Here is a 27,643-nt window from a genome sequence, read left to right as displayed (position 1 = left end):
GGAATTTCGGAGGTTGTGAGAGCGAAAGCGACGGACGTTACAGGTGCGCAGCCGTCGCTTATTGACCGATTTATCGTGTTTGCGAGATTCCTTAGCGGCCTCAATTTTCCGACGTTTCATGATGGCGAGAGCAACTGTGCTAACAGAAGAGATATCGACCATTTCTTCGATAATTAGTTTCACCTTCCTTCCGACTAATATTTTCCGGTCCTTCCTTTTCCTCTGATAAAGGTGCGCGCGTTCATTCTGGTTCCAACATCCTAATTCTGCACACAATTGTGGAATTGTCATCGAATCCAGGAATTTTTACTGATCTACATTAAGTTTCCTGTGATCGATCAAGATAATCCGATGTCGATAACTTGGGTACATATGTTTCAATAAATTCTATTTATAGAATTTTACCGGTACTCGCGTACTTAGTATCCGGTGGCACAAAAAGCTAGTTTGTAAATATATGTAAAATTCTAAATATACGTAAACGTTATGCAAATTTTATTTCGATTTTTCCTTAGTTTGACAATTTTTCTTGGCATTACTATAGTAATATAGTATAGTATCTAGTGTATAGTATATAGTAATGTAGTATAGATAATTCGAAAAACTTTTATCACATGACTCCATACGTGCTTCTTCCGTTCTTCTCTTTCTCTCTTTCTGGTTCCCTCTCTTTTCATCGCGCTAATTACACTTCATTTCCATACAGACACAAGTTACGAAATATTCGATAACGCAGCAGTGTTCCACCTGCGCGCATGCACATAATTTTGCTTGCAACGCACATTAACGAGTCTGTAGATAAGCCTTTATCGGCAAAAAAAATATCGCGTCTCCGTCGCCAGACGATGGAAAATCGTTTATTTCGCTAGCGCTTTCGAAGTTCATCGATTTGTACAGTTGCAATGGTTGTCCGCAATTTTTTTTTACAAAATACGCTCCAAATACGTTTTCGTTAGATTCACCATAATTTATCATTAGTCGTGCGTGATAGCAATTGTGCAAATCATCTCTGTTGCCCGATATTAGACAATCTGTATAGACTCCAGGGGAAACTTGTTCTAGATTTTCAATAAAATATCGTCTATTTAGTCGTTTGTGACGAAAGAAATGCGGGATGAAATAATAGCGTTCTCAGCCGGGGAACGACTTTTGCAACAGTGTGGCGTCGCTCTTGCGACATCCGGCGATAACCCGGAGTCAAAAAAATCCCGATGGAGCGCAGGGTGTTGGAAAAATTCACGATTACGAAGGCGGAATTAAGTCGCGTGTGATTGCCTGACCCGTCGCGGTTTAATTAAATACCGTCATAATAAACCCTGACGCGGGATAATTTGCTATTCATTAATTTGCATGCAACATAACGAAGAATCATTAGAAACTATAGTAAGATTCTAAAGTTTCGTAATTTTTGTTCTTCAACATACCTATATGTATCGGGTAAGTCAACCAATAAAATAATTAAATTAACCAACAATAAATTAAAATCGGAAATAAAACAAGAATTATTTGCAATATTATATGTAATAAATATATATTGCAATTGTGTTTTACGACTCTCTCTCTTCGTTTTTATTTCAATTCGTGTGTTGCGCAGCGTTACTACCACGAATATAACCCGTAATTATCGAAGTATATAAAGCTCAGAATTTGGAATTCCACGAACTGGTTGCTCAGCTGCACAAGATAATGCGACGTTATTAAAAAAAACTGGCTAAATAAAACTTGGATAAATAAAAACCGTCATGATCGCGAATCGAAGGTACCAGTTGTCGTCAAATATTTTTTTCCTCGTGACGACATGACGCAACGATATTTGGAGAATCTCTCGTAAATGAATAATAAAGATGGGAGAAATCGAGGTTGCTTATTGGCTCATCTTATCTATTAACATATGTAGCGTTTATGAAATTTCTTGAGTCATCCGGTTTCAAAGAGGAATCTTCTAGTAATTTTATTTCAAACCGCGATTATTTATATATTTAAGATTTTCCAAATAAAAAGCCGAAAAGTTTTAGAGAGGCAAACTACATTTTAACGGATATTTAATTGAAAATATCTGATTACACGAAATACACGAGATTAGAAAATCACGAAATCGGATTAAATTCATTTACGTCGAGAATAAAAATCGATTTCGAATTCGATCAAGCGCATCACCCATGAAATAACACGTGAATTCACGTCTGCTAAATGAATTCAATTATTAACCTCCTGTTCTTCATGCGCACAATCACGAAAAATACATATTAATTTAATGTAGGAAATGTAAAAAGAAGACCAGGCGAGAGATCGAATCTCGGCACGGAATGAAAGGGGAGCAGGACGGCGTGGACGTAGCTTAACCATGTGGGCTGCGCACTCGACCGATAAAACGACTCGACTCGACGACGTGTCAGTGACCCTTTCTCGTCCACCCCCTTCCTCCATTCGTCTCCTGCTTCTTTCCTCCATGCCCTCGACACTCACCGCCGTCATTCCCTCCAGCTTCGTTTCCTTCTCTCTGCTACGACTGATAGTTTCGAGGCACCTGCTCGCCAATGTCGACATGTCAGGCATGGTCCAGGATATGTTTTTGCCTTGTGGAGATTCAACGGAAGATCACCACGAGATCAGAAATGATCTCGTTGCTTAGCCTATTACACGAGACGGATTGCGAAAGATCTATATACTTTTAAATTTATGCTCCTCACTAAAAGCTCTTAAAAGATTTTCCAATACTTGTCGTATTTTTCCAAGTAATCTCGAAATTAAGTGTCTCGAAGAGGTGGATCAGGGAGAGCCTTCCCTCTCGTAGGAAAAATAGAGCGCTAAATGTAGACCACGCACTTGCGAGGAACTTTTATAGGTCGTAAATGCAAACAGCGCGGTATTCCAAAGGAAAGCGCGATCGAGATTTAAATCCCAGGTTCTCTTCGTAACGAGCGTGCGTCGCCGTGCCGCGACGGCCGCGATAAATTGCGATGCAATTACGCACCGATCGCCGTCAGGTATATAAAATCACACGTCGACGATTACGTCGGCAACACCTGTTGGCGATTTCGCACGCGTCTCTGTGAGACGCGTTTCGCTACGCACGATCGGCGATTCCGGGGAAAAACCGATACTCGTCCTTACGCGCGTCCGCTTCGCGCGCCGATGCCGCAGATCTTGGTTTGATTTATACATCCGATCTTCAAGCCAAGATCGCAATTTCAAGGTTACGACGCAACGACAAAAGAATTCGCAGCGAGCTGTGTGTAATTATGCGACAACGTGGCTCACGTGTACGGAATTGCGTGGGTTATAAATAATAGCTGCACTTAACGCGTCACCATAATTATAGCGATTCTATCGCTCGGCGTTATTTGATTATCCTCCTTCCTTCCCCGGCGGAAGAAAGATGATGACTACATGAAGAAACGTTGCGCCTGTATCTTGCATCTCGGCCGAGACGGAAGCGATCGCCCCGGCAATGCTCTCGAGCGGGTGAGCGCTGCTCGTTTCGAAGATCTCGAGGCAGATACGTCCTCTGGAACTGGATCCGCGTCGCCCTCGAGCGGTGTTCCACATGTTACTCCGCCACTAGCGGCCAGAGAGACGTACACGTTCACACACACACACACACACACACACACACGCCAAAGCCATTCGACCGAAAGGTTCAGTGCGTCCAGCGCGATATCGCGGTACACTGTCATTAAGGAACGGTCTTTAACAATTAACACTCAAGGTATCGTTGATCGCTCGAGATAATCTCACGTGTTCCAGTCCATGTATTCCGCGATTTACTTCCTCAAACGATCCCTTTCCAAAATCACCTCCCGAGGGTCCGTGATTATTACAGATTTATTCGCGTTCGAATAAGGTAATTTTCTCGCACCCACTTGTGTAGCAATCGAGATGTTGTGTATCGGAAATGCCGAGGTACTTGCCTCCGACGAGAAATCGACAACCTGTTACGCGCAGTGGATGTGGACGTTCACTGAGAACCACTGCCGACAAAGAGAGCAGCGTGTGGGCCTCCGATACACGTGCATGCAAGTAACGCCGGAAGTCGATAAAAAGCCTGGTTCAACCCTCGGCAACTCTCTCGTCATGGGAAACAGCGTCCTCCTTCCATTCCTCTTAGAAACATTCTTCCGTTCTCTCTCTCTCTCTCTCTCTCTCTCTCTCTCTCCCGCGTTTTTCCCTCATGTTTTGCTTTTGCTTTTGACTATTCGAATGGTCCATTAGATTCAAAAAGATCGGCTATTTTATTATTCACGCTTGTCCGTTTTTTATTCCATTTTTTGCTGCCTTTGAGGATTCTTTCCTTTTGTCAGACAAACAAAATGCAGCAATCAAAAAATGATTCCTCTAAAATTGTTGACTATACAAAAGAGAAACATTAATAAAGAACCCTATGTATTTAATTATTGATCAATGATTCGAGAACTTTGGAAATTATGGTACGGATAAAAGATGAAAAATGGCAGCTTAGAAAGCCATCTCTCCGGAGAATTAAAATTGTATAGAGAGAAGAAAAAGAAGTAAAACTAAAAAATGGTCGTAAGTTTGCTTCCAAGAACCTAAATGCAAACATGTGCATCCGTGGTGCAAAGCACTCTGAGTAAAGCAAGGAAGAGAAAGAGAGAGAAAGAACGTGTTTGTATAACGTGTCGACAAAATACACTCCCTGCGGTCGTCTTTAATGACCAGCACGTTAAATACACATTACACTCGGCGATAATAAACTTACAGCTATTAACCGCAGATTTGTTCCAGCGTGGCATATATAGTACTTTGATGTCGAATTATTTTAATATTTCTTGCAATCAACTTATCGAATAGAAACTTCTATAAATATTTCTTCGGAAAAACCGAGTTAATAATTTAGAAAGATATACGCAAACGTATCTTCAACAAATCGTTAAATAAATAACGACTATTTTTTGCTGAATTAATTATGCGTCAATTAGATAAATGTGTATACACAATTCAATAATGGAATTTGCAAAAACTTCGTTCGGGCAATCGTTATTAAGGTAATTCATTTGCAATTCAGTTACGTAACATATTTTTCGGTCATAGAAAATAAAATAAGAAGCAACAAAAAATTGTTCTTCTAATAGACCAAAAACTAGAAGAATAAATTTAAGAAAAAAAGGAAACTACATTTCCACTTACAATATGTTTTACTCGTGGTAACTCACCTATGTTGTATTAACGGACACACGTTCCAGATTTATCGAGTTTATTGGCTCGTAGGAGACCCATCTTGCTAAATCGAGATCCCGAGAATCGCGCGTACGGCTCGCGGGAGACGATCGCGCCTAATATAAGCCAAAGAAATCGCGCCGACACAGAAGGAGGAGGAGGGGGTGGGGGGAAGGGACACGGTGTGTACCAGGAACGCGGATCTGCGTCTGGTAGTAGCGTATAAATACGCCACTAGGAAGTGCTTGCCAACAGGAAGCGTCCGCTGGGCAATGAGAAACAATAGTGCGACGCGGCGACCGCCCACTCTCGAGTCGCGCTAAAATCGACCGAATTTTCGCCCACCTTCTATTTTACTTAACGCCCGAACGTTTGACTGCACTCATTTCATTTCTCTCCTGTGTGACGAAAAATCACGCACGTGAATCATCGCTGTGGGATACACGAACGTGGGAAGTATCATAATCCGCAAAAATAATCAGAGTACTATAGATATATCGACCCAGTCCAGCTGCATATTTAATTTTTCCAATCAGAAAAGAAAGAACGAGAAAGGGAATTCACCATTTCCTTTCATATATATAAGATTCGTCGGATTCTATTCGCGATAAAATCTTTGCGAGGAAAGGATCAAATGCGGGCTGAAATTGCCTCTATATGTATATATCTGATGCAGCTTGCGTCGCACAGTTTAACGTGAAGCATGACAACGCAACGACAGTTCATGCATGTGCAACACCTTCCATTGCACGATCATTCGTGCAACACAACGGGCATGCTCAGTCTAATGCGCGACCTACAGACCAAAAGTAATTAGTATGCTAAACTATTTTGCCGGGCGTATGCATCGACCCGGCGGCGCAGATAGCAGAAAGTTTTACGTCAGCCGTATGAATAAACGATGACCGGCACATCAAAATAGATTCGCGTAAAATTATTCAGTAGGCCACGTGACCGACCGGCCCGGTATTAATCGATATTACATGAGTATTGAGGGGACACGATCGACGGCTTTATGTGAGGGAGGGATTATTTAGAGCGGCAAAATGATGTCGCTTTAAACGCCACGGAACGAGGCGTTTCACGCTCTTTTCTTTCTTCCGGAAGTTTACATTTTGTAGTAAATCGCAAACTTATAAATTGTATTTGTATCTTGAAGTATTCATAATTCAATTCTGATATTTTCATTGGTGTCGATTATTTTCGATAGAAGTATAAATTTAATTTGAAGGAATAAATTCTGAAAATAAAGAAATTTTGTCGAGATAAAAATTAGATTCGTTAAAATATTTAAACGATATTTTGAAAGAGAGAAAGAATTATTGATGTCGAAAGTAGCGAGTAAATGATAAAGTTCATTAAAGATTATGTTTTGTTAAATTAATTTGGTCACTATTTCGAAAGAATGCGTGACTTCTAATCAAAAAATAGATAAAAATAGTCAAGATTGATAACAAACTAACAAACGAGGTTATGAGATCATTTCTCGCGGAAGTGTTATTTTCACCGTCTGGGAAACACTGTCCTAGACGTTATGTAAGAACCGTATTCGAGGAATTGCATGGACGTATTGTCTCGCTACTTAGTCCGTGAGATCACGAATCGTTAAGCAACATCGATATTATAAATCTAAGAGGAAACTTGGCAACGCCCGAAGAGAGTCGAAACGCCACAAGAAAAATCGCAAAATAAACGCGATATTTTCAACATATCGATATCTTATCGTATTAGTTGAGAACTTGGATTAAGAATATTCTGCAAAATCATGTCAAAATAGAAATATCGGATAATCTTATGTAAAATGTAATTTAGAAATTTTCTTTATATCTCTCCTCTTCAGTCATTTTATAAATGTTAATATGTATTAAAATATTAATATATTAATATTAATGTGCCGCGTTCATAATAATTACAAATTATAAATGCGATTATATCATATTAATTAATGTATAATACATAAATATTGATCAGTAATTTATATTATGGCAGATTTTCTCCTAATTACCGTAAGCCACGCCGATATTGCATATCGATATCTGAAACAGTATCGATTGATATTGACGTAAGTTGTGATAACAGCACGGGAAGGTTTCAGCGACGATACAGAAGCGCCGGAACAGACAAGCCTATTAAATTTAAACGCCTCTGGTCGTGGAAAGAAACCGGCCGCGAAATCCATCCGCACGACGTATAAATATGTCGAGGAGGAAGTGCGCGGCTATAATAATAGAATCCGCGAAGAGGTATGCACATCTCTCGCGGAGGGAGGAACCTCGACGACGACAACTGTTATTGCGACGAAGACGACAAATATGACGAGAGAAAAGGTCCGCGGTCGCCGAACGACCGCGTTAAACAAGTGTTGATCCGGTCGACGGAAAAGTGTTCCCAATAGCCGGGGAAGTAACGCCGAAGAACGATTGGCTGTCCGGTTATTTATCGTAATGGAATAATGCGATCGTAGGTGCGTGCGTGCGTGCGGCTGGCGGCGGCCGTATCGTCTCCTCGCAGCCACCCATTCTGATAAAAGCCACCCATCTATATCGTCATGCCCGCAATAACGATATAGAATGTCTCCGCTCGTCGTCGCTCGTCAGTCGGATGCGGGTCAATGGATGGATGTGGATAAAGCACAAGTAAAGAATTAACGGCATGCGTGAAGAAATAGAAATAAAGAATGAGATAAAGAATTAAATACAAATTTTAAAAATTGTAGAGGACTTGAATATTTTAGGATTTTAGGATATAATAAAAAATCTATTAATTCTGTATAATTTCCAATAGAAAATGAATTACTGACTCGGCGAAAAGATATCGATAATCATTGACAATATACAAAATGTTATCCGTTTATTGAAAAGTTCAGCAACGTTGTTTTTTCACGATATATTTTCGTTAAAGGAACACGCGACGACGATTTATGTTCTGTAAGCTGTTATTGCGTGGCATTCAATTTTCGAGCGGAGTTTCACCCACTTTCGCTGTAATTATCACTCGGTAAAACCACCGAGCGTCCCGACTCGGAGACGACTCGAGATACGAGGCGAGAATAAAACAAGCCCCGTGGATTCTGTGTGGGGTCCGCGAGGGATCGGCGAGGGAGACGAGTGGTGGACAGGGATAAGAAGAACGCGAAGAAGGAAGGAGGAGACTATCGTCGTCTCTTGTCCCGGATCCGACTCGTAATAATAGTTATTTCGACGGTGAGGAATGCCAGAGTTGAGCGCGAGCGTATGCGTGAAACGCGAGAAGAGAGGCGAGAGAGAGAAACTGCGAAGAGAGGGAAAAGAAAAGAGAAGACAGAGAAAGAGAGAGAAAGAGAGAAACAGTGCGTGCTGCAGAAACGCGATTGACAACACAGCGCATTAAAAGAAAAACAAAGAAAAAATAACGAGAACTTGAATAAAATTGTCTTAGATCTTATACATACATCGAAGGGCTTCCTGCTTCCCTCGTAAAAATATCAGAAACAAATGTGCCGGATTTAAAAGCGTTTTCCATCGTTCTTTGTGGCCTCCGAAATGCTCCACAGTGGGGAAAAATTTCGCGGGCGATAAAGGCGCGAAAAAGCTCTCGGAGAAGATTTCGCGGCAAGATACTCAAAGCAACCGAGTCGTTGTGTAACTTCTTTCCTCAATCCTTTCCTTGTCGAGAATAATATCCCACTTCCGTGATATTCCGCGACGTCCTGGAAATTAGTCACGGAAGTCTTCTTCCTCTAAAATATTTCCTCTCGCTAATGGAAGCGTCCGCGTCCGTACTTTATTTACTCCAAGCATAATATTGCGATTCAGCCTCTTGAGATTTATCCAGAATTATCAATCCCCTTTTCTCCTGCCATGTACGCAATCTAAGAATTCTTTCGAGCCACAAACTAATTGAACGGAATGGAAAAAATCAGATATTAAAAATTTTTTCTGCAGAGTTATTTCATATAACTTTGTTGAATGATTTTTGTGTTTACGAGAAAACTTTAATAGAACTTCCCTTTAATGTCTAATATAATATTTTTTGCTCAATTCAAACTCACGATGTTTCCAACTTGTTTGTCCTTTTTTACAACTGTCCTACTAAAAAATTTTATATTTTTATCAAGCACAAACACCCACAATTGAGAATGGACATTACAAAGCCCCATAAAACGTTCCAGTTCCTACACACACATCGATTTAAAATTCTTTGCGGTTCTAACGCTAATCTTTTCACCGTTTTTTAACCGCCTGAAGCACGCGGAAAGTCATGGCAAAGGCTAACAAATTTTTATTTCGTCCTCTATTCTCTCTTTTTTTCTTTTCTTCCTGTTTAGCGAAACGGATTCTGGGCAGAAAGGAAGAGAACAGGAAGGAGGAATCAGAATAAGCCGGATATCATCCATCGCATCGTATTTTCTTACTGAATTCCTGACAGTCACGTTTGAAAGAGAAAAGATGAAAAAGGAAACGATAAAAAGATCTCCGCTGGGAATCGGTTGAGGTCCTAATGAAAAAAAGGTATTTTTGAAAATAATATCCGGTATAATGGGAAGTTCGGGTGTAAAATTCATTATAGGCAGCAGCGGGGGGGGCCCTGTTTGAAAAGATTGCTACAATTTTGGCGAGTTTCGAATTGTGAAAAAGGTCATTCTCATCATAAGATGTTAGCAACATGGTCAAGGATCTTTATTTTAACATTTGGATATGTTGAATATAGTAACAAAGTTTTTTTTACCTATTTATTATGATGCAAAGTTATCTCTGCGAAAATAACCATTTCTGATGGACAATCGTTTTAATGTAATTAAAAGATATAAATAAAAAATAAACTTTAGCTTTTGCTCTTCTATTCTATTAATATCAAACACATACAGCGTCTAGCTCTTATTCTTCTCATTAGTTCTTAATATTCCTAAATTAGATTATATGTATCTCTTTCCCATTTTTCCCATGTTGCACTCTCACTACAAAAACGTGGATGTACATAACGCGTAAATGCACGTGAGTATCCATAATGTATTGAGAATTCTGTAGTCTTTTGTAGGTTCACTAACCTATATAGGCTCAAATATAACTGTGTAGTTCAGTCATTCCTGCGGGAAAAATTATTCACTGTAGAGTCAAAGTAATCCTATCTCACGGTGCCAAGTTGCAACCTTTTTGTTTACAAGGTTTTTGCTCCAGGCATGACCTCACCGAGTTACGATAAGTTCGAAACGTGTAAAAATGGCGAGAATGATCGAAGTGTCGTAAACAAAAAGCCTGCAACGCTTGGTACCATCAGATGGGTTTATTTTGCCTCTACAAGGGATAACTTTCCATCCATCAGGTGAGGTTGTTTTACCTTTGTACAGGAATAATTTTATATTGTATTAAAAAAAAGTTTTATACCACACCAAGATATGTAATAAAAAAATTTAAAGAATAGCATCGAATAATTTTTTCCTCCGAGTCTCGCATCATAAAAATCAATCGCAAAAAAAGCTTGTCGCAGAAATCCGTTGCTAAAATTCAGCGCGCGGACAACGGGACACCCTGTATAAACCTATCCGTTACATAGCACAGGTGGACGGATAAAAGGACGTAAAAGTAATTGAAGGAACAGGATACCTATCGGAGAGACGGAGATGAACGAGGAAGAGAGCCGAGATAGGAAGCAGAGCGGGACAGAGGGGAAGGGGGGGTACAGATAAAAACGCGAAGAGAAGGAACAGGGACATGCTGAGAAGAGAAAGAAAGAAGAGAGGAGGCGAGAGACGGGGACGAGGAGAGGACGAAACCCGGGGCGATTGCGCGAAGCGGAGATCCTCCTCTCGCTGCCTCCCGAGAGAGCAGAAAAAAAAAGAAGGAGAGGTCCAAGGTCCGTGCTTCCGGTCCGGATACCGACCGGTTCTCTCGCGATACAGACGAGAAAGAGGGGGGAGCGGGGAGGAAAGAAGATAAAAGGATCTATCTTCCCGTCCAAGCGCGAATATCCGCGTCGAGCAAAATCTCGGCGCGCGGACAAATAGTTTCAACGGCGCTTATACGTCTTATCGTCTCTCCTCTGAAAGAGGAGCTATTTGATTATCTTTCCGAGGTGCGAGAGTGTTGAAAAAATTTCTGCAAAAGCACAAATTCGAAAATACGTATGCCGTAAAAAATGAACAAATGAATACGTGAGAACTCTCCACAAATCGTAAAATAAAAGCTCTTTTTTTTAATAATTTTGTTCAACTGTTAATTTGTCTCTGAATAAAAAGAAATATGTAGAAATATGTAGTTTTATTCTTATTACAAAGATCTGTACGCTTGTTAAATTTATGTATACGTCGACATTTTCAAAGAAGTTGAAGATGATTCCGAAATTATAGAAAAAGCATACAGAAAAAGAAAGAGCAGACGTCGAAGAGAGGAGGGATCTCAATTAACAACGATCTTGGCACAATTCGAAGTCGATACTCTTCTGCGCTACTCGATTGGAAATAACACGTTCGCAATTTCCAATGACACGACCGCGGATGTAGCGATTGAAATGCAATTAAGGGGTTAAAGATCGTCCCGCTTGACATGCGATAAAAATAAAACGTTCCCCGTAAAACGTGGAAATTGTCTCGTTGATAAAATGAGAATATACTGTATCACTTGCTTATGTTTTCGTCAATATTCGCCAACTTACAATTAATAATTATATACTTTTATCGAACGTCGAACAATAATTGTTATCTATTCAATATTCAATATAATTTATCTAATAAAACTAACCAAATATATTTATGAAATCAATAAAATGCGGGCTTATATTTATTTCGTTACTTGAGAGACAAAGCTTATAACGCTCCTGTTTCATCGAAAGGAGAAAATTATTTGCGACGCTCGCTATCACCTTATTGTCATCGCCGATAAACGATTATCGACCGAACGATGATGACAGTGACGACTAAAATATACGACGGATCTGCGATAATCGGTCGACGTGTGACAGACATTGATTATCTCTTGCATAATAACAATCCGTGAAGAAACGTCCATGCAACGTGTGTTTCAAATAAGCTTCTAAGAGTCTTCCTTTACAGGAAAATTGGCCGAAAATAGAAGATTTCAATAAAATTTAATAACGATGAGAATAAATTAAAAAATATTTACGTATAATGAGACCTTAGTCTTTACATTACTGTAAATTTCTGTTTGATGATTTTTATATATCTCTAAACAAACTTCTAAAGAGAAAAAAATTGAGAAAAATCGATAAGGTTGCTAGATAATAGGAACGAAATACGCGGTTTATGCATAGTTTCGCTTGTTCCACTTGTTCGCGTGCGAGAAAAAGTAATCTGGTTATGAATATAAGATTAGAACTTCCCGGAACGACGCAGTTCAGCTGTCCTACTCGCATTACTTCGTCAACATCGATCGCGCTTGTCTGTGGGCTCTCTACTGTAACTTATATATTCTTATATATTATATTATGCGCAATATGTTTTCTGTAAAAGTAAATCGTGACTTCTGTCACTTTTTGTTAATAAACTCTACTCTAATAATTATAAAAATGTTATCGAGTAAATGTTCAATCTTTTTAAAACTTTCCTGTATGTTATTACATTTTATCGTTTTCAGAGATACGCAATCACCATTTTTATCTAGCGACAATGTCAATGACAACGGTCATTCACACATAAATTAATGTCTTATAAGGAAATCGATATCCGATCTCGTTAGATAAGTAAAAGAATTTATTAATTACGAGATTTGAGGGCTCCTTGCTCAAGGTCGAGGAGTGTTCCTCGCACGAATAGGTCTCGTCCGCGATCTTGACGATCGATAGAGCCCTAGAATGGAGAAGCAGGTACCGAAGAAATTTCCATGCCCCTTCCGCCCTTGACCCCCTGCCTACCTACTCCCTCAGTAGCCGACGGTAGTGCGCTTCCTCCCTTACTTCCGGGTTCCGGGCTCTTCCGGCGAGCTCGATGGAATTACGTTAGAAAGGCTTTCTTCTCTCCCTCCGCCTTCTCCTTCCGCTCTATATACCACCCGCCCTTCGCAGTCCACCTCTCATTTTCCTCTATTCACCCTGGCTCCCGGAGCCCTCTTATCAACGTCGACTTCGACGAACCCACCCTTCGTCGGTCGTTTCTTCTGACGTTATACAAAACGAGACTAAGACTCGTGGCTTCCAATTCTTTGGTGATTTTCTTCGCGATTTATTATTATCCGTCGCGTACAATGGTTTAGGATCGTATAAAGCTTTGCGACTTACGTGTGTTGTGTCTTTCGACTTTAATAATTTCCGGTACATTTCCGATAATTGCTTTGTTTAAAAAATCCGCATTAAAAAATATAGATAAGATAAAATAAATTAAAATAGAAATATATATATGTATATATATATATATAAAATAAAAAGCAGAAGGTTACTGATATGCCTCGACATATTAATTGGAATAACCGACATTCTCCCGATATCTCCGCGGTTCAGAGAAAGCGCGCGGGCTAACGATACACCCTCGTGCATCGTGGAATTCCGAGCAATTCCGGTAATCCGTCCCCTTTAAATGCTAATGTTCCGCCGACCGCCGCTGTAAGTTGCCGAGAGGAGGCCTTCGTGTGCGTTTCTCTATCCGCGCTTCCGGGTGACAGGTCTTCCAGCGGGACGGAGCTGCGCTGTTCAAAAGACCGTTCCCTCCTCTCACGTCTCGGCCACGAGTTACTCTGTCTACGTTCTACTCGACATTCTCCTTGGGAATTCCACGCTTCTTTCAACGCTCACGTCAGCCTCGGACGCGTATTGTCCATTTGGTACTCCACGTTTCTACGCCTCTTCCTTTATGTCTACAAATCGTCTTTACATGGCTCGAAAGTATCGTTCCCCCGTCCCAAGATAATTATCATAAAAATTTCATCTACAGTACATCTTGCAAAATTCAAGTATCTTCAATGTACGAGGTAAAAAAATGTATTTCTGATGAAATACGATACTTATATAATTTATCTTTATCTTTTGTAGTTCCTGCTTTAAATTTGTCTCTCGTATATTATGAAAAAATTGCGTGATATACTAAGAATGTTAATAGTAATTACGTTTAATTTCACGTTTGCCGTCAACAAGTCGTAAATGATTCTTCTTAAATTTTTAACGCATATCGCGGAATCTCGTTCGACGCGGCAGTCGGACGCGGCACGATCGTAAATCAAGCCATACGCGCGCGAGTTGGGTTGGCTGCACCCAGCTTGTACTTATTAATTTAATCGTAAATCAATCAACGCGTCGCGACCTATGTACACGCGATAACTGGTGAATGTTCAAGTAACAGCGACATTAATATCTATGCTCTCTGGTGGCATCCGGTGCATATGTAATTCCTGTTAGGAAAGTTCCCTCAGCGATGCAGATACAATTCTCACCATCTATTTAAATTGCATATTTCGGTATCGCACAAGTCTCTCGCGAGCTCATATACACATTCAACATTTATGAAAAATTTCATAAATGAATTGAATTAATTTTAAAGCTGCGAAGTTCGAGAATTTAACAGAAGTTGAATATTTCTTTCGACGGTGCTAATTTAAATACATATATCTAATTATAAAAAAGAACGCAATTATAAGAAAAGATCGCAATTTTGCACGCGGCAGAGAGAATGCTTCTTATGGTAGACATCGTTAAATTTAGTTTTAAAAGGAAAGAATTGCGATTCTGAGCGTGGCGAGCGAGCTTCCGGTTCCTGTCTTGCTACTCGCAGCTTGCCTTTCTTCCTTCCTTCCTCTCTCTCTCTCTCTCTCTCTCTCTCTCTCTCTCTCTCTCCTCCGTTCTGTGACGCCAAGAAGACGGCAGCCCGACTTACAGCTGCGATACGATACGCGTATTTGTATCCGACGATGACGACGGCACGGTTGTATCAAAGTTAAGAATACGACAGTCGCATGGACTTACGCGAGGATTATGCGGCCGCTCGTTCGCTCGGTACACTCTTTGTAACCCGTGCATGCAGATGATAACCTACGTACATATCGCAGTTGTCTGCCAACCAGCGGCAATGGCGTCGTCACCGGAAACCACCGGCGATCAGCCAAGGCGACCGGATATCTTCGTGCTTGTTGAATCAACGTCAAATGACTCCGCGATTTCTCGGACGAATTTTTCACTCATTGAAACTGATGTTAAATTCTGGTGTGTTCTTTTCGCTACGTTTTTTGCATTATGTCAGCTGAAGTAATTTTTATAATCAATAAAAACATTCTTGCGCTACCGCTAATTAAGAAAGAAAACATCATAGATTTCTTTGTATCCCCTAGCTGTTAACGACGCGTTTATACCGTTATTTAATTACAATTAAAAGTTTAATATTTCATATTAATAAAGATATTTGAAAAATGGTTTTGGATTCTCACACATTTTTCTCCAAGTTCGCAAACGGATCCCGCAACTTACGCCAATGGGTCAAGCAGCCAACTCCCCGCTTTGTCTTCTTACTATCTACTCACGGAGTTTGTAAACATCTTCACATGCCGGCTCTTCTCGCGGAGGAGATTTAATTGCGCGCGTTGCGCCGGCCGCCGCGCCGTCCGCGGTTTCGCAATGAGGAAGTATCGCGAGGAGGATCCGCATTAATCAGAAATCAATCCGCGTCTTTACCGGACAAAGGAGGAAAGCAGCTCCGGCTCGCGCCTGGCGCGGCGAGGATATCGTCACGCGCGACCGCTTCTCGCGCTTACGTTAATTTGCCCAGAAGGAACTGAAATTTTCGCAGACGAGTTTCCTCGTTACGTCTATTTTTATTTTTATCGCAAGACCGATTGCAGTAATTGTGATGACACGGATGACGGACGCAACGTCGCGTGATAATTTTTTTTTAAATTTATATCAATTTATCATGGAAATTACCGCAGCGTAAATTTTCGCCGACAATTGATTTTTTCTTCCTCCATTTACTGAGAAGAGTTTTATTGAAATTTGCTGTCAAATTTAAATAACTAGCAAAAAAATAATAATAATAAATTCAGAGTGTCTAAAAATAAATTGAAAATCTTAGCCGAATAATATTTCTATTTTCTAAAAAATTATACGTGACAAAAGAAAGACGTTGCGATGTTTTCAACAAATCAGTACTATCATTGTCGTGTGTAATCAAACGCGCTTCTTTTTTTACGTTCGCGGAGAATGCATTTTCCTTTTATCTAGTGTGCGTTAAGTGCTGTGTAATTTCCGACATGCCGCAGGCGCGCGGAAATGTGACTATACGTTTATTCGCACGATCAGTCAGAAACGAGACTCGCCGGAATTACGATTTCGGTCTTCGGCACACGATTGCGTTATACGGACACGTGCGAACGTATCTCGCAGAAAACTTGAGAAAGAGAAAGAGAGCCGGTTTCGCCCGATGGCGGTGCCCGCACGGAGACTCACGGAAATCTTGCGAAAGCCCCGAGCAGGTTGGGTATTACGCGCGCAAACTCGCTCGCTCGCGCTCGCGTTATGTAAATGATAACGCGCAACTTCCTCAATAACGATTAAGAAATACGAGCGGTTCCTACCGGGCTGGTTTACGTAAACATTTCCGTAGCGGCGGTCTCTTTGCAGATCCCATCGATCTGTCGCGCGGAGTGACGCGCTTTCGTCTTTACCGTCGTCGTCGTTTCCGGCAGAAAATCGCTCAAGGGTCCATTTCCAGGCGTTTTTCGAGCGATAAAATATCGCGTTTTTGTGTATTTCGACATCCCTTTCAGACGTATTCGAACGTCGGTTCATTTCCGCACGATATGTAATATACCCGCCTGCATTTTACTTTTCGTATAGGAACTTGTAAGTAAAATGTTATACAATCTCGCTTGCGTAACACACTTGTGAGAAAGATATATCGTAACATCTATTTATATCCAATAAATGACAATGCGAAAACGCGAGGCCCATCTAATTTTGTGTTAGACAAAATCTTTCTATCTTTTGAATCTTTCTATATGCATACGTACATGAAACATTTATATATGAATCATCGCGACGACTGTCGTACTAGGAAGTAACGTCACGAAAATAGGTATCTTAAAAGTAGGCTAAACACCTTAATTTATCGCCGTATGTTAAATATAATTGTACCTTACGTAATTACGTCTAATTATATACGTTAGCATCAAATGGCAGCCGTTTAAAATTACACCAAGGTATGCTAATAGTCCGTAATTAGCATTTTAGAGTTCACCTTCGTGTGATAAGATAAAAAATTGTTCAAAGTTTCCATATATATATATATATATATATATATAATAATAATTATTATTATTATCCATCATACCCTCCTATCTTATCATTGTTCTTATATCCACCGTTTCCATACAATTTCGAGGAAAGTTAAAATAGATTTTGTAGTACGATTTTGGGAGCGACTCGTTTCTTGCGTGGAAAGTCGTGATGGTAATCGAATCCACCAATTTGACGACTATGTCGGTCGCGTTCGCGCTCCCCGCATTCGAAGACAACGGAGCTTATTTATCCGTCTCGCGCAAAGCGAATCCGCGAGCTGCAGCTAGAGCGGGTTGACGTCAGCAGCTCGCGTTAATTAAATTCCGCACGACCGGTTATTAACATCGCCGAGCGGATTAAAAGCGAGGCCGGGCTTCCAGCGGATTTCCGGGTTCTCCGCGCGTCGCGGCGCGCCACGCCGGAATTAACTCCTCGTGCTCGGATACGGTAACGAGCCGCGGGCTGCGCGTTTCGCTCCGCTCTGTTCGTCTCTCGGAGCGCGCGGCAACGAGGAGAATCGAGGAAGAACGAAAATGGACCGGACTCCGTCGAGTGGCTGACCTTTCGCGCGATGAGAGAGCTCGACGGTCTGTCGCGGACAGACGCGAGAGTAAAGACAGGAGGAATATAGAGCAAAGAATCTGCACGATAGAAAATGCGGAACTTTTCTGCAGAGAACTGTCAAATTAGGGTGATGAAATAAAATGATTCGTAAAATTAAGAATTTCGAGGTGGATCATTGTTACTATATAATCAAATTTTCATGCGTTATTCACGGAGTAATTTTGTTTATTTTTTTTGAAGTACAAAAAAATCAACTTTATCGATTAAAGTTCTCGCTATTAACAACATGCATTTAAAATCGTAATTGTACCTCCGTTTTTAGCGTTTGCGAATACGAATAAAAAAAAAAGTAGAGTAGTTGAACGCTTGAAACGAATTTAGCTTAAAACTAGCGTAAAAATGCGTGTTTGCGTTCGGTGCATTTTTAGATGTGATATTTAGCGTATTAAGCGCAATACTTGACGAGCGCCAAAAGAAATAATGTCAATTACAGTCGTCGCAAGCATCGAAATAGTCGAGCATTTTAAAAATTAAAAGTAATTAATTAAAAATTCAACTCGGGATCGAGTCTGCATTTAAAATAGTTCAAATCGAGCTCGGTCAAATTTCATCCATCGCGTGATAAATTTTCGTTAATCTTTTGCTCGAAGTTTCACGAGTTCCGTAAATAGCGCGGTTCGTATAAATACGGATCTGGCGATTCCGGGAGGAGAAAAAAATGTTCCGCGAAACGTAGCTGCGACAGCGAGGATTTGTTTACAATCGGGAGGAATCGGAAGAGCATCGAGTGCGCGCGTACGCACGCGCGCGCTACTCGGTGCACAACAAACACACATACACACACAACACGCAGCAGAGACAGGCACCGCGAAATTTATTCGACAAATTTACGGAGAGAATTGCATGACGCGACAATTACCTCGATCGCAGCCTCTGCTTCGTCTCCGGTTGTCGACAGCTCCCGCAGTCCCTCGTCGATAAAAAAATCCTTTGCCGGGAGAACCGAGCTGCTGGCTAATTATCACTTGACGTCGTAGTCCAACCAGACACAAACCATTCCACCGTTCATTGGGCGAATTTTGTCGCGCTCTTCGTGGTGTGCGACATATATTTACGCACGCACGCACGCACGGGGACGGCACGCGGCGCGCGTAATCAGGTCGCGGCGGGCGGCATCCGCGCGCGCGACACGGAGAGAGAAAGAGAGAGAGAGAGAGAGAGAGAGAGAGAGAGAGAAAGAGACGGCGAGATTATCCGGCGCGGAAACTTTTCGCCGCGGCGCACGTGAACACGTGAGAAGGATTACTACTCCCGGTTGTATCAGCAGCTGCGGCCGCGCTCGTTATCACAGATGAGAGCGGCAGAGAATCCTCGGTCATTAGCACTCTCGGCTCAGCGCACTTGTGTCACTTGCGTGTGATTTTGTCTCTGGTGTTCCTCGCGGGGCACTTTGTACTCCGGGTCTTGGCTTCCTCCGGTCTCCGCGGGTACGCGGCACAACGGGGAAGATGACGTACGCGAGACTCGGAGGGGGCGCGGGCGCGCGCGCGCACGTAATAATGGACAACGCGGGGCTCACGCGGGGGCGAGTGCGATCACCCTCGTCATTCAACGACTCCTCGCGCGGTGCGATTGCGATGCGATTGCGAACGGCTTCGGTACCGCGGTACTGTCGCGTTACGAGGTCGGCGAGCGACTGATCCGCGTACGCCGCTGAAGGAAGTGTCGAGTGAAGGTTGCCGCCAGACGCGCGCGCGACACCCCACCCCACCCCATCCCTCCCGGCGCCCACCCGCTGAGGGCGCTGAGCAGCAATGGTGCGCCGCCGCGCGCCGGCGCGCCGTGCGCGCGAGAACAAGTGGAACCGCGTAGCGACTATTGGCGGCCATTGCCGCCCAATCGCGCGCCACCATTGGCGTCAGCGCCAGCGGAAATAATCGAACCGCAGTCATAGCGGTTGAGTGGGGAAGATCGCTGCGAAGTCGCGACGTACGCGGAGGAGAAAGAGAAGCGAGAGGAGAGAAAGAGAGAGGTACTCCCGCCCGACTTCCTCGTAGCTTCCTCGTAATCGCGATCGTGATTGTCGTTGAGTTAACCCCGCGGCCGATCGTTTCCACTTGCGCGCAACGTGGAACAACGACGATGGAAGTAACAGGCGACCGCACGATGACTTTTCATTTCCGTCCTCCTCCTCGCCGGCCGGCCTGGAATCCACTTTGCCTGAACTTTGCAACTCTCGCGTCGCGCGAGACGCGAACCCTAGGCATGTTGAAATGATGACGCCGCTGGCGTCGATTGACTCCGTCGAATAGTTAAAAATTGGTCAACGTCGATGTTCGATCTCGCGCAAAATTTTCACACGCGGATGGACGCGCGCATTTCACGAGACAGATCGATTTTCTCGCTAAATATACGGTAAGATTATTTGATACAACAGCGTATATTTTTCGTGGCTGTTCTTAACATAAACTCTCTAACCTCTAACTGCAGCATTCCAGAGAGAGTTTTGACCGAAATGCACTTGGAAAATGTCTGCGGGATCTCATATCCTTGAAACTTTTTCGTGTTTTTTTTTAGTATAAAAAGTCATACATGCGTTAACGAAACGAATTTTTGGCAATAAAGATCTTTTTTTCAGTTTAAAATGTATTCGACATTGAGATAAATTGTAAGCACATTCAACTTTTTGCAAATGCATTTCTTATCTCGGTTATCTTGCTTTTTATTACATATCGTTATCACGTAAGCTTAATTATATTTTACTGTACCAAGTTTGGTTAACCGAAAATAAGCGTTAATTGTGATCGCAATCAATATATCAATTGTTATAATATCATAAAGGAAAATCGATGCGGATGTTATTTTTTATTCGCGGCCATGTTAATGTTACAAAATGAATTTGCTAATTAATTGCGAGATAAGATGTTTAATCGAATGGGAAGCAATTAAGTCTAATCGAATGATAACGCACTGCTACGTCAATCGTGTCCCCTCCTATCGAATGATACAGATCTCTTAAATGAATTATGCTAGAGATTTCCATTTTGAAAGACGAGAAAATCAAATGGAGTTACGGAGAAAAGAAAAGAGAAAATTGATGGGACAATTTTTGGTTCCGATTATTAATGATTTATATGTAATTCTCTATATTACGTAAACATCAGATAATGTGCGAACTGCAGATCATCGAAGTTTCACCGATAATCAAAAACGATCGTCGTAATTGATAAGAAAAACACAAATGCAAATATCGCTCGTCACGAATAATTAGTACGATAAAAAAAGATCAGCTGTTTATTTTTCATAAAATGAAAACACCTTTTTTAATGTCTCGCACATTATGCGTTATTTATGCAAAATGTCTATTTAAACTATTAAATTATTTCTAATTTGAGCTTTTTTTTAGCGCAGACAATCGTCGCGCTTTTTGTCCACCCAAACATTCGCGACCTCTCCGCTTGTTCTGTTATTTATCGCGATATTAAACGCGATCGACAACCGGTTATTTTACAAATTCGTTTGTTTGCGATACGAGCGGAACGCGTTGCACTTCGAACTTGCGAAAAGAAAAAAAAGAACAGTGTCGGATCGCGGAGAGAAAATGCTTGTTAAGACAACACTCGTGGAGAGAGATGTGGAAGGGAGGAATATAAGCGAAAGATAACATAAACGAGATGTAAAAATTTTAAACCGGTCGAAATATTTGCTATCCGCCGAAGAATATGAAGTAAAGCTGTCGTCAGAACAAACTAGCGGATAATAATGAAAGTAATGTCGCCGAGAGGAAGTATTCGTAAACTGTTAATATATATATTTCGAAAAATTATTCGCTTTGATAAATTTCAACCGTGCTGTTGTTGATCTGGCCGAACTCATTAATCCGCCATAATCTCGAGCAAACAAGTCTCTTTCTCCCTCCCGCTTTGCTCCTCCCTTCAACCGAATGATCCCACCACTGCCGCTGTTTTCTCACTTATCTTAATTGTGGTGGAACGCAAAAAGAGTACCACCATACACCGCCACGCGCGACGCACGTGGTTTGGTTTGAATTTCCTATCCTCCCTTTATTATAATTTATATCGCGACGGATAAAAATCGCCGTATGATTCATATCAGAGAACGAGATTTTTCGATGAGCTTGTAGAGTGGTTTCTTCCTTAATTAATATCTCGGTTCGCATCAATCTCTTCCGGAGCACCGAATTACGATCGTAAAGGTGTATATGTAGGTATTCTATAAACTTGATATCGAAAGGAAATTTACTATATCGAAATGAATTTTATTTTTGTACGAAAACCAGATGATCTCTCTCGTTGCGACATGCACTCATATTAGCCACCGTTTAATCTGCATTAAACCCTGACCTTGCCACGATAACAAGCCTAATTTTCGAACGTGTGTCATTGGTCGTGTATAATCTCCCGCTTGTGCTCCTCGATTTTCTCTTCTGCCTTCTTTTATTCTCTCGCGAAAAGTTTTTAGCGAGAGGCGTGACTTAGACAACTGCAAGTTTTAGAAACCATTAGTTCGGATAAATGCCTTGAATCACTCCTGAAGAAAAAGAAGAAGATTCTACCTAAAATATTATTCTTTCTCGTATGCCTAAAGTAACGACGGATCAATTGCATTCCCGAATCTTAATATTTGCGGCGAGTAAAAGTGATTTTTTCAATAAATTGCTTGCGTGCTACTGTGGCCATTGGTTTGCTTTAAAATATTTTTCAAAATTCAGTAGAGCATATCAACGGCTACTGTAACGGACTTATGCTCCAAAATTTTTTAATTTACTGTTCTCGATGTTTCATTATCATTCGTTCCGAAACTGGAGGGAAAATGGGAATCTGAAACATTCATTTTTGTTTTTAATTGGTTATTCAATTTTAACGGATCACGTTCGCCTATAGGTTGTGAATTTTATTTGCATTTCAGTGATACTGAAAACGGAAAAGTTAAATAAACCATCGTGTATTTGAAATTATCGTTTTTTTTTTCAAAACAAGAAAATTGTCCAATGTTTCAAGCATATATATATCTATCACACTCCAAATTCTTGTATTATCATACTCGCGAATCCCTCGATTCCGTTCCCACTTGCGAAGATGCAGTAAACGAAGAGAGATCGTCACCGTGGACGACGTGGTTAAAAACAGCCGTAGTTTGCCGCGCAGTGTGCGCCGAGGTATTTCTGAAAAAAAAGCACATTGGACATCGTGATAGGTACCGGACCACGATCGCTATAGAATCGGTCAGTTCATATAAGCTGGAGCTCAAGATATAACAGGAAAAACAGGTTTGTGGGCGTCCTCCGAGAGAGCTACCTGCATCTCTCCTCGACAAGTTCGCTTCCACCGAGGGTCCGGTCTACTTCTCTTTTCTTCCCTTCGGGATTCTTCTTGCTTCCTTCCCGCTCCCTTGATGGCCGCCCACAACTGGGTCCTCAATTCCTGCGGAAGGGGAAACAGGAACCCCGAAGGCGAAGAGAAGAGCGAGAGAATGGAAGAGAACATGTACGAATATACACGCCGCGGCACCCACGCGGAGGGCGTTTCTTTTGCACTTGTGTTTACACGAGCGCAGAGGGACTTCCTTGAAGAGTATGCACTTCGTTTTGAAGCTCCCTCAATACGTTCATATATAGAAGTAATAAAAGTTAAAAGCGTTGAAGATTTATCAAACTTTTTGAACTTAATGGGAGTTTCCGAAGAGTGCACACTAAATTTCGAAAGTTCCTTAAAAAATGTTATAAAAACAAAAATATCTTAAATTTAACGCTTATTAAATTTTTAGTTCGTTACAGTTTTTCGAACATTGTACATTTAATTTCTGAAACTTCTTTATATCGAAGGAAACTTGTCTTCAAACTTTTATTTCAACACCTAGTCATTTTATTGATAGAACATTAGAGACAGAAATATTTTATATAATTAAACGTTTTGAATTGTATAAAAATTGAAAGCATATAATAAGATGATGAATATTTTTAAATTCTTTTTAATTCTTTTTTTCTAAAAAGAATTTCAATGCATGTACGATAAATTTGTTATCCAAATTTTCTTCTTTCTATTTTTACAAAGAATTATAAATTTGTACGGTGTCATAGATTTTTTACGCTTCAATACTAATAGGGGAGCTTGCTACAATCATATAGAATGTGGATAATGGTATCCCTTGAACTAATTATAACACGTAGAACTATAATACGCTTAGACAGCTGACTTTTAATGGCGATCGTTTGGAAGTTCGAAAGAACACGCACTTACCACTTGTTCCCCTCGAGTGGATTTTATTATGGTTTTCAAAGTTTAACGATAGTTTTGCTAAAGGATTCCAACCGCGCGCGAGATGCTAAATGGCGTAAAATTGCCGTGCTAGAACTGAGATTTTACGACACACGCAAAAATTTTAAAGATTCAGATGCATACAAAATAATCGAAAAAAAAATATGTGATCGTAAGAAGAAAAGGGGCTCGTGATGTCCTACCAATTATTTGTCGCTTGCAATTATTTCCGCCCGGCTGACAATTATCTTCCGTTAAAGTTTTTTTTATAGGTTCTTTAAGAATCTTGACAGAATTCTTAAAATATCTAATCCGCATATTTTTCTCCACAAGAGCAAGGTTTATACGTGTTTACTCGTGTTCAAGACGTCATGTGTCATGATATAAATCTGCCTTTTGAAAGAACCGTCAAGGGAATGTTAGGGTAAAAGAGCAACGTTTTTAGTGCTTCAAAGCAGACCGTCCCCTTAGGCAAATCTTCGGTTTAAATTTCTTTCTTTTAAGTCTCCTATTTTACAAAAGTAATCTAAAATCTATATGTAAAACCATGTAGAATACCTTAAGAACTGAAGCATAGGAAAACGTAGAGTTGAAAAACTTTTGGCATTTATTAATGAGCGCCTTATATATATCTATCAAAAATATACATATGTACATGGAGAAAAAGGGCTGCTACAACAGAATAATAATGTTATTTTTCATTCATATGGTACTCTGGAAGTGACCTGTATACATATATGTTTGTCTCAATCTTAGGAGGATAGCTGCTATATGAATTTTACAATTGTAATATAATAATTATCGTTCCCGCATACCATAAGTTATGTATGTCTTATCGTTTTTTTTTCTAGAAGATGGCCGCTATCTTAAGCTGAATAATCTTTATGTGTATGAAAGCCATTACGGTAGACCTATCTTCTTAAGGTTGATAAGATATATAAGAATTTGGAAGAGTCTATTTGATATTGATAAAATTTAATTTTGAAATAAACTTTTTAACTGATTATCATAGTTGAGCTTCACTGCCTATTATTCCGCAAACTAATATACATATATTAAAGAGGCAACAATAATTTTTCACTTGTTGAGGCAATCATATATGAAGGTATTTAAACCGAATATTATTTATTTTAAAAACTATGATTATGAGAACCATACTGATGGACATATTTTAATAGATTCAATATAATATCAATATAACTCAAATTCACTTTTTTTTTCAAACATAAAGAATATTGTTGTAACAACCATAGCAATTTTTTCCGTGTACAAATATACATATATGACAAATATCTGTTTTATTATACATATTTAAAATACTTTTTTCTCGCGATATTTTCTCTATTCATACGTATTTTGTAAAAAGCTCGATATGGAATTTCACATATTCCGGTTATATATTCAAAGGTTCTAAATCGCCCTTGGGCGATTCCTTCCTGATCCCAGGGGAAGAACTAATGTCGGATTCCTTTCTTCGGACCTATCGTGCGTAAATATAAAGAGGACCCGACAAGGATCTACGGGTTCATTGTGGCTCATCATTCGCGCGAAAGGAAACAGGAAAACTTGGTTCTCTCTATTCGTACCGCTCTCTATACCTGCTCTTATGATTAATCACGCCTCTTACTAAGCACAAGGACGTGAAATGGAATGTGCATTAAAATTTTTAGGTAAAGGTGATAAAATCGGTAAAGGACAGGATAGTGAAATGCAATGATTAACTATCTTTAATTGTTGTTACTACTATATCGAATTGCGTTTGGTTAATGCTGTCAATAACATGATAGATTTAGCGATGAATTTTCAGCTTAAGCATGAAAGTTATCTATCGAACAAAAAGCCTTGGGTTTCATTTTCTTGGTCACTCGTAATTTTTTTTTCACTTCCGTATGTCTCTATTACAATCTTTAAACATCTGTCATCGTGCAGCCTACAAGATTTGAATTCTTGTTTGGATTTCAGTTTCTCTGAAGTTCTTCTGCATAAGAATATAAATACAAATGCGAAATGTCTTCAACTTTGCAACGTTTAAAAATAGTGAAGAGCAGTCGTGCCCTTTTCAAACATGTACTTATACTTTAAGAGCAAGATTTTATTCAATCGGTTATTACGTCCACGATGCTGGAGGCACTAAATCAAGTAGTGGCAGATGCAAATATCTAGATATTACGTAGCGTCTTTTCTCGCTAAAAAAACATGCAGTTGCACAGAAGAAGTAAGAAGAGCGTAGAAATTAAAATATCGCCGTCTCTTGCAGCGGCTACGCGAACTGTGCGGCATTGCTCTTGTTTGTTGTTACGACCGCCGGAGCATCGAACGTTGTCAGCGGTTTAGTAATCTGGCGGCGACGCTGGCGCAATCCGGGAATTTCTCGCGCGAGGCGAAGGAAGGAAATTGCGTTGCCCAATTAGAAATCGCGGGAGACCGCAGAAAGAACGGGCTGAGAAGAAGGAGACGAGGGGGAGAGAGAGAAAGAGAGAGAGAGAACCGGAGTAAATCGGGCGAGAGGGAACAGAACGAGGACGCGGCGCCTCGCCGTATTTAACCCTAATCTGACCAATCCTGTTTTCCAGCCAAAAGAAAGAGCGCGACGATGCTCGCTGGTATAATCATTTAACGAAAGTCGTCGTTGTCGTAATAATAATTATATAATAGAAGCGACGATTTTCGTATTTCAGATACATTATATAGAGAACAATTGCTTGGATATTCAGTTTTATTTAATTGATCTTCTTGTCGGTGTTACATAATTGTCAAATTTAATTTACAATAATAATCTGTAAATTGTACGATGTATTGACATTTAATTGGTAGTTTAGGAAAGAATCGGAAAGAAATGGAGAAGCGAGTAAAAGTAAAAAGCTTACGAGAATACGAGATTATCGACACACTGCACTGGTGAAACCGGTCGTCAAAGATGACGACAAAGCAAACGAAGAGTGAGCTTAATAACTTTTCTCGTAAAAAGAAATAAAAATACCCGGTTAGTCCGTGTTGATCGGAAAACAGAGTCTCTTCCCTCTCGTCTCGCCGGCCGCGGCGGTCTATCTCGCGCGTGACGGAAATCACTTAGGTCGCGGTGCGGCCTCGCGGCAAGATGCGAGAGGAGCGTGAAAAAATATCGGAGATAATATCCGTGCGTTGATTATTATTAAACGTCGTCACTTGTCCGCGTGGATGTCGCGCTTTTTTCCATGAGCGTGATATAAAAAGGCGGCGCGCTTGTCCCTCCCCGACACGTAGATCGCGCGCCGTTTCCACGAGCGACGATATAAAAAGAGTCCCTTTGCGAGTGATCCTTGCGGATGATCGAGGATTAATAACGACAGGATGAACTTTAACACGCAGCTAGCATTTATCCCGCGGGCGGTTATCGTCGAAGCGAGAGAGGACGGAGCGAGCCGGCGCGGCGTCGGTCGGCTCCGGCTCTCCTCTACGAA

At 40.8% G+C, this 27,643-nt stretch overlaps 1 protein-coding gene across 1 annotated transcript in view; it reads right to left on the bottom strand.

Annotated features, from left to right (window-relative positions):
* Positions 1-19,621, bottom strand: part of LOC105450963 (ets DNA-binding protein pokkuri) — a 33,712-nt gene extending 14,091 nt beyond the window's left edge. Inside the window, exon 1 of the mRNA XM_011691110.1 lies at positions 18,845-19,621. The gene's annotated coding sequence lies outside the window, so the exon portion shown is untranslated. The remainder of the gene's footprint in view (positions 1-18,844) is intronic.
* Between the last annotated feature and the right edge of the window lie 8,022 nt (positions 19,622-27,643).

The sequence above is a fragment of the Wasmannia auropunctata genome, unplaced genomic scaffold (assembly GCF_000956235.1).
Source record: "Wasmannia auropunctata unplaced genomic scaffold, wasmannia.A_1.0 LD336053.1, whole genome shotgun sequence".
Lineage (NCBI taxonomy): Eukaryota > Metazoa > Arthropoda > Insecta > Hymenoptera > Formicidae > Wasmannia > Wasmannia auropunctata.
Note: the sequence above shows the minus strand (reverse complement) of the source record. Positions and strands in the feature narration are given on the sequence as shown.